Raw genomic sequence first — 17,826 nt, 5'->3', positions numbered from 1 at the left:
AATTGTTAGTTCTAATACTTGACACCATGAATTACAGTATTATAGTACACCCAGTTAGTACAGTATATTACTGTGTAAAGGTACCTACATTACACCTACACGGAAAAAGTAGGTCATATCAATCTGATGGTATTAAAAATTGAAATACACATAATATCATAATATTATGTGTGCACATATCATTTTTATGTAAATTCATTATAATAAATTAGGTACATTATAACAATATAGTTACTTTGCAAATAATTATATAATAATAATAAAAAAAAAAAAATGATTAATTTGCATGACAGTTCCGCAGTAGAAAAACGAACAATCGTGTAATATTAGTCCATAGATCGTAATTTAAATGAGATAAATTGTATTGATCCGAAAATAATTTGTTTTTATTTCGTGTAGGTGTATAATATTGTGAGGTTTAATTTTTTTGACAAGTCGTATAATCGCGCATAGCGCTCAAAATAATATATTCTAATTAGACATAATAATAATTTGATGAATAATATACGTGATGTAGTATTATGCCGTGTCGTGCACACATGCGGAACCGTTTAACTGAAATGAAAACAAATAAAAATAATAATAATAATAACATGATATTTTGTAAAGGGCTCATCGTTCGTCGTGTGTCGCGTATAAACGTTGTAGCATATGAGAGTGAAACTCTATGGCTGTGGGCACGGTAAAACGGTTATAATAAAATACGATAAAATGCTAAAACGCGTGCGACGGAGACAGACGACCAAACAAAATATGGTGGAAAACAAAGGTTGACAAACGAGATGACAACAATGCCCCATTTTAAAAATGCACTTGTATAAACCGACGGTGCCAGTAACACTTGTATAAACCGCCATCATATAGGTACCTATATAGAAGCCACGTCGCCGCCGTATAATAGTGCGCCTACGTATAGGTAATACATTAATATTTTTTGACATAACTGAAAAACTCTCGAACCATAGGAATAATATATTATATAGTACCACACAATTTACTGGTTTTCGTTTTTTTTCCATAGATCTACGGACTCATTGTTTGTACCATACGTTTCGTACGAAGCCAAACACACGCGTTTACGAAGCGCATGCCAATTTTTACCGTTTTTCGAAAATCCCGCGTTGTAATAAAATATAATATTATAGGTACCAACATTACCGGTAGTCAAAAGAAAGAAAGAACACTATTATTTATCGATTATAATGTTATTAAAACAAGTAGATAATATTATAATATAGAAAAAACATAATAGGTATTGTCGATAGATTAAAATCGTAGGTGTAAGAAGGGCTACAGTCTGAAATATTATTTTGAGCATCTAAAAAATGTTAATAGTTTGATTTCGAATTACTCCCGATTTACGTGCTAGTAACATGTTTAGTGCTTACATTAACCACCGTCGATGAAGGAATATAAGTATAATAGTGCGACTATAATGCCCTATATATAGTTAATACATTAATATTTTTTTTGACCCAACTGAAAAACTTTCAAACCGTTGGCATAATACCTATCTGGATTATGTTTTTTTTTTTTTTCGTAGAGGATAAAAGATTTTCGTTTCTGACTGATTTTTCATTTGTTTTTTTCCACCGATCTAAAAACACGTTGATTTTATCATACATTTGCTACAAAACCAAAACCAAACTATGCACGCTTACGAAGCGCACGCCAATTTCTATTTTCGAAATTCGTATACTGCTGTAGTTGTAAAAACAAATATAATATTATATAATATGGTTATGAACATTACCAGCTAACGGAATTGATCAGAAAAGAACGCTATCAATTAATCGCGTGTATAATGTTATTAAAACGACAAAACATATATTATAACATTATTATAGACAAAACATAAAATATATAGGTAGTTATTATAATCGATAGGATTAAAAACCGGAACCGATACTATTATGTACTTGACAAAGTTTTTTACATACTTAAGTAAAAAACCAAATCAGGTAACAATTTTTTTTCATTTTTTAAGAACCGAAAAGAAACCGAAACCTAATTGTTAGTTTTTCTGAGAACCGAAACCGAAATTTTAGTTTTACTGGGAACCGAATAGGAACCGGAACCGTACAAATCATCAAGGTCCCTGGATTACACATCTGAAATATTATTTTGAGTAACTAAAAAATGTCAATAGTTTGATTTAATGATTTCAAATTACTCGCGAATTACGTGTCACATATTGCGTAACATTTGCATTAACCACCATCGGTGCATAGGTATTAGGCCATGTCATGCGCCCATGCCGTCGCTGTATAATAACTAATAAGTGCGCATATATATAGGTAATACATTAATATTTTTTTGAAATAACTGAAAAACTCTCGAACCATAGGAATAATGTACATACAATTCACTGGTTTTTGTTTTTATTTTCACAGATCTATGGACTCATATTGTTTCTACCATAAATTTTATACAAAACCAAACTTTGGTTATCAAACACACGCGTTTACGAAAATTTTTATATTTTAATTTCGAATTATGTATAATATATATAATTAGTTATATAGAAGCCACGCCGCCACTGTATAATAATTAACAGTGCACCTATATAGGTAATATATTAATATTTTTTTTTTGACATAACTGAAAAACTCTCGAATCGTAGCCATAATATACATACAATTTATTGGCTTTCGTTTTTTTTTAACATAAATATGTGTTTTTGGGCTGAATATACGATAAAATGTTTCTGTTCAATTTTGGTTTTTTGTATTGTTGATATGCGATTCTATGGCTAAAACAAAGTGTTCCGAGAGTCGAAGTCGGCCTTGCGAAAATCGGTTAGAAAAAACAGTTTATTAACATACACTTATTAAATAGGTTTTAGGTACCTACCTGTTAATAGTTTAAAATCCTAGTGTAAGGTGGGTTGTAAATCCGAAACACTTTGAGCAATTTAAAATTTTTAATAAGTTAATGATTTTGAATTACTCTAAAAACCTACAAATGTTGAATTTACATACCATGTATAAACTTCGACAACTTCGTGTCTCCATGGCTCTTTACCTATAGTACAATAACAGTAGTTTATTTAATTTTTGTAACTCTCGTCTTTGTAAGCATTAAACTCTATTGTGTTTTGTTTATTTTCACTCGTGCCTTAATTAATGTGTTTGTTACGTCGACACAGCTACACAGTCAGAACCGAATACATTTTTTATTAAAACTTAAACTAACATTAAAATTAAAAACAAAAAAAAAAACAACCCTTGGAGTTTTTTATTTTCTAAAACTCCATATACACCTAATAGATAGGTACACCGGAGTGGTTCAATAATTTTTTTAATTTAGGTATTATTATTGTATACAGGATGTTTCTAGTGTCGTTGTATACTTGTATGAATGGGTTTTTAATGATTACAGATCGATAAATAGATTTTTTTTTTTAAATTTCAATAAGACGTGTTTCTTTATATTTTCCGGACAACTTAAAATATCATAAAAGCACACAGTTGTACCAACAAAAAAATCAACTTTATTTTCTTAATGTATTCTAGGTAGGTATTGTTTTTCTTTTCAGAAAAATTTGATCATAAAATCAACAATATTTTGGTTTAGCCGGTTTAGGTACTAATTTAGTAAACGACCAGCTAATAGTTGAGTAATTAAATGGAATACATTTGATATACCTACTTGATGCAATAGTAACAGTATTGATAACGCTATACAACAATACTATATATCTAAATATATATAATATTTTTCAATTGTTTTGATACAATTAAATATACATTATATTTTTTAAATTGTTTTAATACAATTTAATTTTGTATAAGCTTATAAATCACAAATCTCAATCAAATTATAGGTAAGTATTGTCTTATTGCCGCAGGATACCTGCTTTACTTCGTGTCTTACAAACAGTCATGCCTCATAAAGTTAACTAACTCGTTAATAGCAATAATTAATGAACGTACAGATTTTATTTAGGTGACAAAAAAATAAGGAAATCTAATGGAACACGAAAAATACCATTTTATTCATGGTCAGGATACCTAAACACACGAACAAGCAGGATTATTCCAGTATTAACACGGAAATATTGATATTATTTTATTTAAATTTGTAATTTTAATTAAAACCGTTAATGAATTTACTAAACTTTAGAGGGTGTAGCTAACCAAATTAACGATTTGACCATAATATAACTTTCAGAAATTAGCACTTCCATAATCCATTAAAAAATAAATAGCTATCAACATAATATTTTCAAAACACACATTTTATTATATTGTTGGTAGAGCAGAGTGCGCATAAGAAATGTTAAACTCACGTCTCAATACTGTCATGAAAAAAATTGCTCGTAAAGAATAAAGCAATACATTTTTATAATTTTTTTTTTGAAATTCAGTTTTATCGATGCGTCTAATCGTTAAAAAAACATGTGTACGGCATAGTATAAGATATACTCTTTAGGAGTATACACCGTTTGCATGCGTTTCAATTTTCGCAACACATTTCATACAATGACGCTACAAAATTATTATGAAGGTTATTTAATGGTATTTTATGAGATTAGAGTAGGATTCACTTCGCACCCGTGTGTAACATTTATAGGTAGGTTAGGTAATTATATCTATGCAGTCTATTGTAAAAAATATTTTTTTAAAGTATCCAAGTACAGCTACTTACTTTGAAGAGTATTTAAAATACGTATTTGAAGATACTTTTAAAGATTTTTTACCTATTATAAATCAATTTAACCGATTTTCGTGTTTTATGTTAATTTTATAAAACATTTTACCCCAAGTATTAGAATTTTAAGTTGAGTATAATTAACAGTAAAAAATATACAAGGCATTATAAGTTCTTGATTTATATTATTTTTACAATTTTACGTAATTAAAATTGTAATAATTAATATATAAAACGTATAATCTAAAAATGATAAGTATTTGATTTCGAATACAGATACTTTGAAAGAGTGTGTGAAATACTTTGTCCAAGTATTTAAAATGCGTATTCGAGTTGTTGTAAAAAGTATTTGAGTACCTTGCAATAAGACTGTTAGACTATGTGACCAAAACGTGTATAATACTATAATAGTCGTACACGCAAATTGACAGATATACCTATAGGTATGCGCAATCGTATAAAATATTCTAAGTCCGATTATCAGATGATCGTGTGTTTGGACTTACATAACTGCAAGACAATCATTTAATTGTACGCCTAGACACACAGTCAAGTAGTGTAGTTGTCAGAGGAAAAAAACCGGAGATAAGATACCTATAGGTCGTAAACGACTGATGGGGGAGATAATATTATAGTGTCGAATGGCGAGTGGAGAGCCGAGGGACGGTCGTTCGTCGTTTTCGGTTGGATCGTCGTGGGTACGAGTTTTTATAATATATAGGTTAGGTACTCGAGAAATCACAAAACAATACAAAACCTAGCTTGTCGGTATATAGGCGATACATTTTTTTTTTAAACAATTATTATTCTATCGTGTCTTACCGCTGCAGTTTCCGTCGGTTTCTATTGCACGCGTTTGTGTATATCGACTCTATTATAGATCACTCTACAGTCTACATTATAGTGACGACACTTTTGACGAAAAAAGAACGAAATCGTGTGTTATTGAACGCGTTGTTTTTATTTATCGCGCCACGGGACAATGCTGTTTTACCGTAAACCGCGCATCAAACAAAACAGTCGAATTCGCAATTATTGAATATATAAGGATTTAGGTGATCTGCTCCGTATATATAGGTACTATCACCGCTGCACATTCTGGTAAATTTTATTTTAATTTCTACAATTTTATAATATACACAATAATATTATGCGTATAACGCTTTAATTTTGTATAACTATACCAAAGTCTCCGCCGTTCATTTATATTATTTCTTCGACCTATACTCTCTCTAAAACTCCTCGTTTGCGTGAGTACCTACACTACCTAGGTATACCTACTACATATTTTATAGCTTCGAAAGACACTTTAGATTTGGTAATTATTATTTCACGTATCGTAAGTAAGTAAGAAATTAAAGTTTAAATTATTTAAATATGTGTGACACGTATAGCTTGATTTCGAACGGAGAAGAGTTTGAACATGCAAATTATATTGAATATGGATTATTATGTTATATTATTATATGACTAAGTGCCCGTATTACAATCGTTGAATTAAGGTGTTGCCACCGAATTTGGCTGGTAAAATCAGTGGGTTAGGCTTAATCGAGGTTTAAACTATGATTGTAAACGAGAGTAAACTAAGAGTAACTCGTGAAACGCCTTTAAAATAGGTACTAAAAGATGGGCTGGAAATAAGAAAACTTATAAAATATATTTATATATCCTTATCGTTTGATTTTTTTATTCAAAAACGTTCGTAATAACATTAAATTATTTAAAGTTGAAAAATAAATTGTTAATAATATGTTAACTTATCGTATTTTCTCTTTGGTTTTAACATATTAGTCATGTGTATTATATTATTTAAAATAGATTAATTGGTAACACAATTAGTTCATTACACATCGTTATTAATAAATTATAGAACCTACCTATATAATAATATACCATGCACACTATCCATTATAATATGTTATCATGTAGACAATTTATAACAAACCATACAACTATGTTGGTCCTTGCAGTTAAAGTATAGTTACGTACCTACCTCTTTGAACAGTTGAAACTTATAAGATATTTCAAACTTGTGTGAGAATTGTTAACTAAGTGGATCTAACAATTATTTAAGCAGAGTGTAAATAGCGATATTTTTTAATGACATAGGTATAATATTGTAATTTATTAGACATAACTATAGGTATTTAATATTCATGCAATTTGGTGAAAAAGCTATCAAAAAAAGTTCAATGCACATATAGGTAGTTATTATTTTATAAACGTTTATTTAGCTTCAAGTATATGTGAACATTAATAATATATAAGTATAACAATAATTTAAAATTACTTTTTCCTTTACAATCCTATCATCTACATATTTATTAATATATTTACAAATATTATGCAATAAAGCCTGGAATTATATTAGTTAGGTAATAGAATTTCACCGTATTAATCATAAGCGGAAATCCATTACAATTTCAGAGGGGGTTAACATTTTTAACATCAATGTGAATGGGGGGGGGGGGCATTCGATACCACACAATTATAGAAACTGTATATTTGGGGGGGGGGGCTAAGCCTCTCAAACCCCCCTTCCGAATTCTACCAATTGGCACTTATAATCATATGTTAAATCTATAAATTAAAAAAAGTCATTAAGATGTATAGTTTATGTAATAATAATACCGGGTGATTCTCTTATCAAACAACACTCAATATTTCAAAAAGTGTAAATTTTTTTGAAAATATTGTTTCACATAGTTTCAAGTCGCTTATAAAACCACGTTTTTATTAAAAAATTATATTTTTAAATATTTTGTATCCTTATATATTATATTAAGTGTTGTTTAATAAAAGAATTGCCCGGTATACCTACGTGTTATTTATTTAAACATTCTAGAATAGGTACAAGAAAAACTTGAAGAAGTATGCATTATTTAAAATGTAAAGGATTTCGATTCATGACAAACAATAATATTATAAGCTAGGTATCTTTCTAAAAAAAATAATATAGTATAGTTATGTAATAAATATTTCATATTTTATCAAGATATTTATTTGATATTATCTGACCCGTGAAAATCAGAAAACTACGTTTTGATGGAGCAGAAGGTACTTATTTGTAAAATAGTAAGTTTATTGTTGAATAGATTATCACACAAAAGTTATGGCTGCATGCATCCAATGCTTATAATTTATTGTATAATAATATTGATATATATAGTACCCGCATAGACCCTGATGGCCTGATAATAATATTATCTATAGTGTTATCTATGGGATTATATCATTTAAATTAATTAGGTAACCAGTTCAACATGTAGATTATAGTAACACGTTTTATATCAGATAAATTCCATTTGCTGAATATGATAGTTATTAGGGATAACGGTCGTCACTCAATCCTCAATCATACTTCTGTAAAAAAACATTAAACGATTCGGCAAAAGAACGTCCAATCGTGAGAGGGGGTCGCCACGTCAACCCCCTTCAAAAAATTTACACCTGTTTGAGTATAAGGTACATTTAAATAGGATATGTCATAAAATTAGTTATAGGATATGAACTTCGTTTCTATTTAATATGGTAGTTAATTTTTAATTTCAGGTTATTATTATTATTACTATTTATAATTATTTTGCTGTCACCGTGTGGTTATTCATTTTCTATTATTTAAAACATAGTTTAATTTAATTTAACTAAGTATGCCCGATTTTATGTAGACATTTTAATATGGATTTGAAAATCATAAGTCATAACATATTGTTTTTGGATAGTTATTTTCTAGTTAGCATTACTAACTATAGTTACTACTTACTATTATATTACTTATTAATTATTACTCATTTAAAAATGTAATATTTCCGTGATAATGGACATTGATACATTTGTTCTATGCATTAATGCATAATTATTGTGACGACTCATGGTAAAAAAAATAAAGCACAAAATTAATTAGTGTAAAACAAACTTTGAATTAGATGAACATTTTAAAATTGGTATACTATGGTCTATGGAAACATTTTACGATCTAGCTGAAAAATAGATAGATACGCCTATCCGATAACGTACAACGAATTTTCGTTGCGGATAAAACGAAAATAAGTCTATAACCAGTCGTCAAACTCTTGGTCCTTAAGGTTCTTCGTGGTCTCTTTTAGTTAATATATTTCAACAGAATTACACGTCAAGTCATATTTTTCCAGAATCGTGCCGTGGGGGGAGGGAGCCCGGGTGCATATTTCAAGGGGTGCCAAAAAGTTGTCCTGATTCAATAATATATATAATATACAGCAATATCTAACATCATCTCTAACAAAATATGCGTTTTAGTTCAATCGTTGCAATCACAATCGTTCTATTGTTAGTATTATGCACAGCTATGTGGTTATTACCAAATAATTTTCGTATTTTTTATCTTGATTCACCACTTGGTACCCACGATAAGCAATATTCACAAGCTACAGCTGAAAACTTTTCAATAATATGTTCGCGACGTCCGTGTGACCGTGTTATGTTCTTATCCGAACTCAATATAATTTGTACCTATACGTGAGTTTTGTATAATTGGCGTGGTTAGCCATTATATTATTATTTTAAAGTTTTATACTTGGGATGTTTTAGATCACTTATAAGGTAAATTTGTTACCTACTCATATACATTATAAATATTATTATAAATGTAATGTGTTATTACGATTCATTTAGTGGGTATCCATGCTCATATTTCTGTTTGCATATTTCATATGTCAATCATATTATTATTACAGTATTACAATATTTACTAAATTTTAAGTTACTATATTATTTTTACAAAAATATTAAAAAACTTGTAGTAAAATATCAATACGATATTAACAAAATAAGTTTGAAAAGATTAAATAGTAAATATTAATGGATATTTTTAATTTTGCTCCGGGCTCCAAATCATATCGGCACGAGTGCACGACTCTGTATTTTTCGTTTGCATAATTAAATTATTATTGGTTAAAAATGTTATATCCATACAGTTTGTTAATATAGTTTAACTACATTTATATCAACTATGTTAGTCAGTTGACTCAGTAATTTTCAAGAATTCTACGCATTTAAATTTATAAATATTATAAAATACATTTTCTGGTTGCCCCCCCCCCCCTCATCGAAATATGCAGGACCGTTAAAATCGTATTTTATTTTATGATTTCGATTTAATACGTTTCCCATAATCCACAGGTTAAAGACACCCAAAACAATTAATAACATTACCATAATATATTACACACGATGACACAGTGAGCAAACACGGACAATATTTACGGTCTAGTAGGTTTTGTGACCGTTTCGTGTGATAATGGTAGCAGTAGCGTTATTAGGTGGAGGAAATAACGCCTTTTTTTTTTTTTAATATTTAGCGTCTATAATATATAATATTGTAATACGTGTACTTACCGATATACGTTTTTTGGAGGAAGTCAAAATGGAAGGGGGTCGTCGGTATAATATGTATATTGAAACAAGTGTTATGGCAATAGGCGAAACGGTAGTGATAGGAAATTTTTTAACACACAGCACTCGTACTTTAATTGTCGTACAGCACAGACCACGGGAGCAGCGACACGGCACGGCAGCAAACTTCTACCTATATCCCGCGGGGACGGCGAAATCTTGAACGTAAGTAAGTCACAGTGGTTAATATTTTTATCGAGTGTATGATCATAATATATTTTCGACGACCTGATCACTTGAGCCAAGAGGACAAGTTTGTCTAAATTGAAATACAAATCAATTTGTTCGTTCGGCTCGAGTCATGAGGATCGTCAACAGCGACTTTATATTATATATTATATACTCAAATATTACTGGTTATTTTTATATTACAATATTATAATATATTGTGTTACATATTATTATCATTTATTGAGATTTCAAAATAAAATACTTAAATTTGACTTTTTAATATTTCTTAATAGCGTTTATTTTTTATTTACATTATTGCCTATTATTGTGTTATACCTATATGTGTACTGTTTTTAATCGTTAACATAAAATATAGTTAATATAACTAAACTGTTACTTAAGTTATTTCCAATTTGCATTACGTAATATGCATTTAGATAAATTTTAAATTTTACAATTATGATCACATTATGTCTTTATATGAATATATAATATTCTAATAATCAAAATGCATTTTACATTTCCCGTATGACGTAACATACAGCATAGGTACACATTAACTAAAAGTTTCGTTTCGATTTCTCTTCACGGCTGTCAGCTGTGTGATGGGAAATACATTTTAAATACAATTAAAACCATCACAGGTCCCGTTAAAGCTCGTGGCTATTTATTTAAAGATTAAAAATGTAAATTTATCAAAAAAAAGTTGTTAATCATATTATAAGTATGAAGCGAATAAATTCTTAGAACACGTTGACATAGGTACCTACATATATAAAATATACTACACAGGTAGTTCAAACTTCAAAGTGACATACCAGGTTTTTTTCTTCATAAACAAGTGTATGCGATACTTAAGTAAGTAATACTATTATATACATACAACTATACAAGACACAATAATAAAACAATATAACGATCGGATGAAAAAATAAATTGTAAGAAAAAATAGCTTGCAAATAGCTGCGTGTCCTCTTCCGCTCGACTGCACCACGCGGTTATTTATAATCGTCGTAAAGTCACAACAGTTTAGGCGCTCGCAAAGCTACACATAGTGTGTAAAGGCTGTGATATATAATATACAATATACTATTATACCAATAATAATATGTTAACGCAATTACGGTTAAGCGCATTAGACGTGATCGATATAAATAATAACAATATAATATGGCACTTAAATCCGATTTTTTTCTCCCAAAGACGGTGCGGTATAACGACGAATGCCATCATTCTCGTCCCGCGAGACAGACAATCTTGTACCGAAGTGGCGAAGTATATTATTATATACCTATAATAGATCTCTCGTGATTATATACGTATAATATAATAATAATATTATGTACAGGCGTATTCCGTATAATACCTATATAGAGCAGACAAATGCACAAGTAGGTACATAGGCAATATACATACCTATATAATAGAATAGAATTTTCGCCACGTCATACATTTTGCGGGCACAAGTGTCACACGCTTTTGGCCCAGCTGCGCACTTATCGGCACACCGGCGTGTACCTTTATAATGTCGCATACTTATCATGGGAAATTTATACCTACTCGATATCGTACAAAATAATAAAACGTTTCACGGTTTATGGATATCGTCGTGCACAATCGTCGACGGCGTTTACGATCGTTGTTTTTGACAACATATTTGTCATTGTTTTTCTTATCAAACCGTCGCCCCCCTATATAAGTTATTGTATAGGTGCACTGAAACATACGACATATACGTAGGTAGGTATAACGCCATATAACATGTATTATGTACCTACTAGACGGCGTCTGTGCGCAGGCCGCAGTTTTAATTTTTTTTTATTTAATAGATGTGATTAAAATATAATGTATAACGTCTGATGCGAGGAAACGAGTTTTTGATAACGATGCAAATTTTTCATGTATAAGTATTATCGATGCACGCTCGATATCGTATTATCCAAAGATTATATTATACGGAGGGACACTAGTGCGTGAGACCCGAATGTGCCAGCGGTATAGGCCTATATTATATTAATACACTGTCATACGATATTTTGATAACACGACTGTTATAATATAGGTATTAGGTATACGGTATACCTAAGCGCAAAATGACATTCGGAATTGGTTAGCGGTTATCGAATTAGTAATATAATATTATTGTCTTATTGACAAAGATATGATCGCGGAACAGAAAGCGAGTTTCATGCAAATCGTACAGGTGGTATATACCGACATGTGTATAAAATATGTAATAGAGCTGTACGAATACGCATTGACTCCCATAAACACACGTATTATTCTATCGCAGCTAGGAATTCACAGTCGAGGGAAAATTTTTAATAAAATAATTAATATTCCATAACTAATTTTTGAAATGTAACAAAAACGCAGTTTTAAATAATCTTAAATAATAATTAAAGATACCATAACATACAAAAATATTCAGGTTGCAATCACGCATGTTATAATAATTGAGGCCTGAGGGGCCATCTAGTGTAAAATTTAAAAAAAAAAACAAAAATAGGCCAATGTCTAATTAAAATATTTTTAAATTATCTCATTACCTCTTATAAATTTAAAATAAAATTGCATGGCATAGGTGATAGGCCACTGTTGCGCTCAACCTTTCAATTAATAGTTATACGTACACCTAACGGAAAACTAGATTTGAATGATATGAGTATGAGTAATATTATATAAAACGGATTTTGTTTTTCCAAATTAGTTATCTGTCGCGTTTTAGTTCAATATTCTAGAGATATATTATTTTTGAGTTTTGTCAAAACCTAGTGTCGGGACACGAAAATATAAGAAATATACCCTAACCTAACCTATACTCAAGATCTATTATATAATGTCTACTATAGCTGATATATTAAAATTGTTAACAACTCCTTTTACACGATACCATGAGAGAATAAAGTTATTAAATTCTTTGTGTCACCTATAATAATATGTTTTATCGTATAAAAACAGCAATTAACATTTTTTTTTTAATATTGGAAATCCGTTAACATTTTGAAATTAACGTTTATAAATAATAAATAAAAATGTTATTATTAATATAATTTTATATATAAGTCTTAATATTTCCCAAGGGTAAAATTAAATTTTAAAAACTTGGCTTTGCCTTTCCGTTATGCAGTAGGATTTCGAATAAAATTAGAGTAAAATTCTTTATCTTCAATTCATATTAGTAACATAAACTAAATTGTGATCATATCTCGATTTTGTTAACTAGTTAAAATTTAAAATAATATACTTATATGATAATTCAGAAATTATTAATTCATACAAATTTAATAATTCAATAAATATACCTATATCTATACAATTTTTATTTTTGATTATGAATTTTATTTCAGTAATTATGTTTTGGAATTCGTAATGGTCTTTTTAATCAAGAAATGGTATACTATTAGGTATAATATGTAATTAATAATTAATATATTGATTTATGCTTAGTTTTAATTACCTACCTAACAAAGATATAATTTAGGATCTATAATTTCCAAATAAAGCAGAATATCTGGAACTAGAAAAAAAGAGGCAAGGGTGGAGTCGTGGAGATATCTCTATCATCTATACCCCTTCCACGGTAATTAATACACGCTTGGATCTAAAAGTAATATTTCGGAAGAACAACCAAAGTATGGCTATGGGTGCTAACTGCTAATGTATAGGTACAACACAACATAATGCGTCAATACGATATGTTACGTTTAAACTAATATTAATAGCTTAATTTTCTAGTACTGTAGTATACATTATAGTATAGAGTAAACTGTATCTAAATATAGGCAAAAAGATTTCATAATTTAACTTTACCTATTCAATAAATCACGTGTTTCAGAAATTAAAATCACAGAGATATAATTATATAATATAATAATTATTATTTCCTCGGAGAGAGAGCTAGCATATACGTTATATTATACTTATTCGTATTGCAAGTAAACAAATAACCAGGGGCGTCATTGGGGGGGGGGGGGGGGGTGCAGACTGCAGGGTGTACATTTGTACCAACTTTTTTTTTAAATGCCTTCTTTGGCCTGCCAACAGTAAATATAAGCATCGATATACCTGAGTGTTTTATATTATATATCATATTTAATATTTTTTTAGTATTAAAAAAAAATGTATTGTACTAATGTTTAATTTCCAAGAATGTTTGATGTGGTTTTGTGATCCCACAATATTATAATTGATACAATTATAACACAAACATTGTGAAGAAGGGTACCCATAAAATACATTTCTGGTTTTATTAAGCTAGCTGTATTATATATTTTGAGTATGCAGGGAGAAAAAATGTGTAGGTTAGGTTCGGTTAGGTATTATAAAGGTGATTTATACCCATACATTTATTTACCAAGTGTATTAAAATATAAAATATAAAATACTACTGTACACTGGTATCCACAATATAAAATAAATACCTCCATTAAAAGTACCTACACATAGTTCGTCAAAAATAGCGACAATATTGTGATATTTTCATACTAATATAAGTGACATATTAAATAAATTATACAAATATTCTACAGTTTTTGTCCCCACTTTAACCCCCCCCCCCCAAAAAAAAAAAAAAAAATAAAATTGTCTATGTGGCCTGGTAATGATCTGAATGGCCTAGAATCATTTTTGCACCAACAAAATAAAAGTTAAAATGACGCTTCTGCAAATAACTATATACAATCGAGTCTCGCAATGACTAGAATCTCAATGGAAATAAAAATAAATTTGACTTATGTATTTTTCGAGTTAGGTATATTATACCTCAAAAACGACTTCAGGTATAATATACTTCAAGGGGTGAGAATAAAACTCGAGTTATCGAGGTTTTCAAGTTACCAAGACTCAACTGTATAATTTTATTTGCGCGTGAATCAATAAACAAACACACAACCACATGTTCTCGCGTTCAGTTTTTGTTTACATTACTGTAGTATTGTGAAAACTGTGTTCGTCAAGGTTGTAAAACTATACCGGCTTTGAACGATTTATAAAACTACAAATTAAAAATATTTAAAATTTTAAATAAAAATGATTTCAAAAGCAATTTCGGTCTCCAGTGAAGATGGTGAAATTTCTTGGTACCCAATTGGCTGGTTGATCATGTTTGAGTTTTGTGGAACTGACTAAATATTTTCTGAAAACATATCTACTGCTACTGCAGCTGCAGGAGAACAGACGAATGACAAAAACGCATCGTAGACATCTTCATAATAATAATTAATAAGTGGAACCAACGTTGAAGCCCATATTAATATGTTATTTAAATGTAAAATATTATTGTGTACCTAATACCCAAGGGCGTCCGCAGGAATTTGTCAAGGGGAGGGCAAAATATTTTCCTTTTTACATTTTTTGTCTCACTATCCTATTAGTTATAAAGTATATTTGTGACATGTTTTCTTTCATATAGATAAGGAATGTAAAAATATTTATGAATAGATAGTTGTTTAAAACTTACAGCATTGATTTTAATAATTAATTGTTATTCAATTTTAAATAATCAAATACATTTTTGTTTATAAATAAAATTTTACCGTTGATTTTATAATTTTAGGTAATTTATAAAATTAAATATTTCTAGTTTATTCAGTCATTGATACCACAAACTTGAAAAGTTTAAACTATTGTAGGTATGCCATCTATGAACATGTAATTTTATTATAAAAAAAGTAAAAGCTTGGTTTTCACTGCTGCAGACTGCAGTATTGCACTTGGTCCTACCACTACATCTCATAATCTATAAAAACAACGTTCTTAATTCTGACGTTCATATTGAGTGTACTTAATAAAAATCACTCTGTAAAAAAAAAAAAAATTTTAATTTAAAAAAAGTTTATTTTGCGATATTTTATATTAGGTACAACGATAATGTTTGAGGTTGGGATTACAATGCACTTTGCATTGTTTTCCAAATCTAGCTACGCGATACCCGTCTTATAACATACCTAAATTGAATTTTTTGACGATTTAAAATGTTAAGGTAATTTTTTGGATTTAAAGATTTTTGGAGCATTTTGAAGTTTTTTCTAAATTTAAATTTTAAATTATATTTTAAATTTTCATATGTTTTTACATGCATTTTATAATAAATATATGATCTAAAGTCTAAACCTATAGGTATAGAAAAAAAAAATAGTTAATTTTCAGATTAAATAAGTAGTCCAAATGATAAGTTCTGACTGTAAAACTTTTATACAATCATTTAAAAGTTTAAAATGTATATTACAATTTATACTGAATTTATTTTAAAATTTATATCTTTAATATTAAAAATAAAAATAATTAAGTGCACTATTTAGAATTGTTATGGCATTTTAAAGTTTTTTTAGAACATTGAAATCATCAATAATTATTATGATAATCAACCCAGAAAAAGCCAGGGGGCAACTGCCCCTGCGGACGCCTCTGCTAATACCTATATTGACCATTATTTCTACAAAACCATAAAAACAATGAAAAAATTATAATTGTGTTATACGCACAACTGCACAAGTACATTATAACTACCTACTATATTATGCAATAAATACAATGCATACACACGAACGTGTAATATAATATACTTTATAATGTTATAAAGTTTAGTGTGATGACTGATGTATGTTAACAGCTGCATGTGTCACGTATAGTTAGGTAATAGGTACTGTAGTTATAACTATAGGGCTCCGAAGTTACAGGAACTAAACAAGAAATAATATGCATACAAAATTGTAAAATACGCCTGAAAAAGTGTGAAATATGTAAAAAAAATTTTAATGAGTGTTCATCAAAATTCAAAAACAACCATTGTACCTATACCTATGTTGTTATTAATTTGTACCAAAGAAATGTAAAATAAGAAAAATTAAATTTATATTATTTAAAATATGGCGAAAAACTGTGTATAATTCAAAAAACGTTATTCGATGACAAATACAAACAATCACAGGCGAAAAGTATAGGCGTATAGCTGGTATTTTATGTTCTTTGATGTAAACTTTGCGGAAGTTTTTGTATTGAAAATTCTCCACCTTGTAAATTCGCAGACATTATTAATTCAAGTTCTATTATAATTTATAACCCAGAATATTTCTTCAACATGCTTTATAATTTAGCGAACATTTTTGTAAATAGTTAAAACAACAAAAAGCCAATTCAAACGTCGTGTATAATATAAATATAAATTCGATCATGACTAAATAAACAGACATGGTCGCTAGATTACTGCACACATATTTTATACATATATTACCAATACTTCCCCAGACTTGGAAGAAACATTAATATTATAGAAAAAAATGTTATTCACGTTACAATTATATAGGAATTCTACTGTTTTTGCCATGTCTGGGGAAAATGCGCAGTGATAGGAAAAATTGGTTTTTTGGTGATCATGCCTGTTTATTTAATTATTAGATTTGCTCAAAGTATCACTAGTAAATTTTATCTACTTTGAGCGAATCGAATTATAGCTAATAACTAATAAGTTTGATAGCTAGAACTACTATTATAATATTATTGAATCACGGAAAAAAGCCCCGGTAAAAAAAGTCCCTCACTAGGAAAAAAAAGACCCGATAAAATTAA

At 29.1% G+C, this 17,826-nt stretch overlaps 1 protein-coding gene across 1 annotated transcript in view; it reads left to right on the top strand.

Moving 5' to 3' along the window:
- Window positions 1-9,517: 9,517 nt before the first annotated feature.
- LOC100166538 overlaps window positions 9,518-17,826 on the top strand; it is a 16,735-nt gene continuing 8,426 nt past the window's right edge. Inside the window, exon 1 of the mRNA XM_003247075.4 lies at window positions 9,518-10,251. The gene's annotated coding sequence lies outside the window, so the exon portion shown is untranslated. The remainder of the gene's footprint in view (window positions 10,252-17,826) is intronic.

Source organism: Acyrthosiphon pisum, chromosome A1 (assembly GCF_005508785.2).
Source record: "Acyrthosiphon pisum isolate AL4f chromosome A1, pea_aphid_22Mar2018_4r6ur, whole genome shotgun sequence".
NCBI lineage: Eukaryota > Metazoa > Arthropoda > Insecta > Hemiptera > Aphididae > Acyrthosiphon > Acyrthosiphon pisum.
Note: the sequence above shows the minus strand (reverse complement) of the source record. Positions and strands in the feature narration are given on the sequence as shown.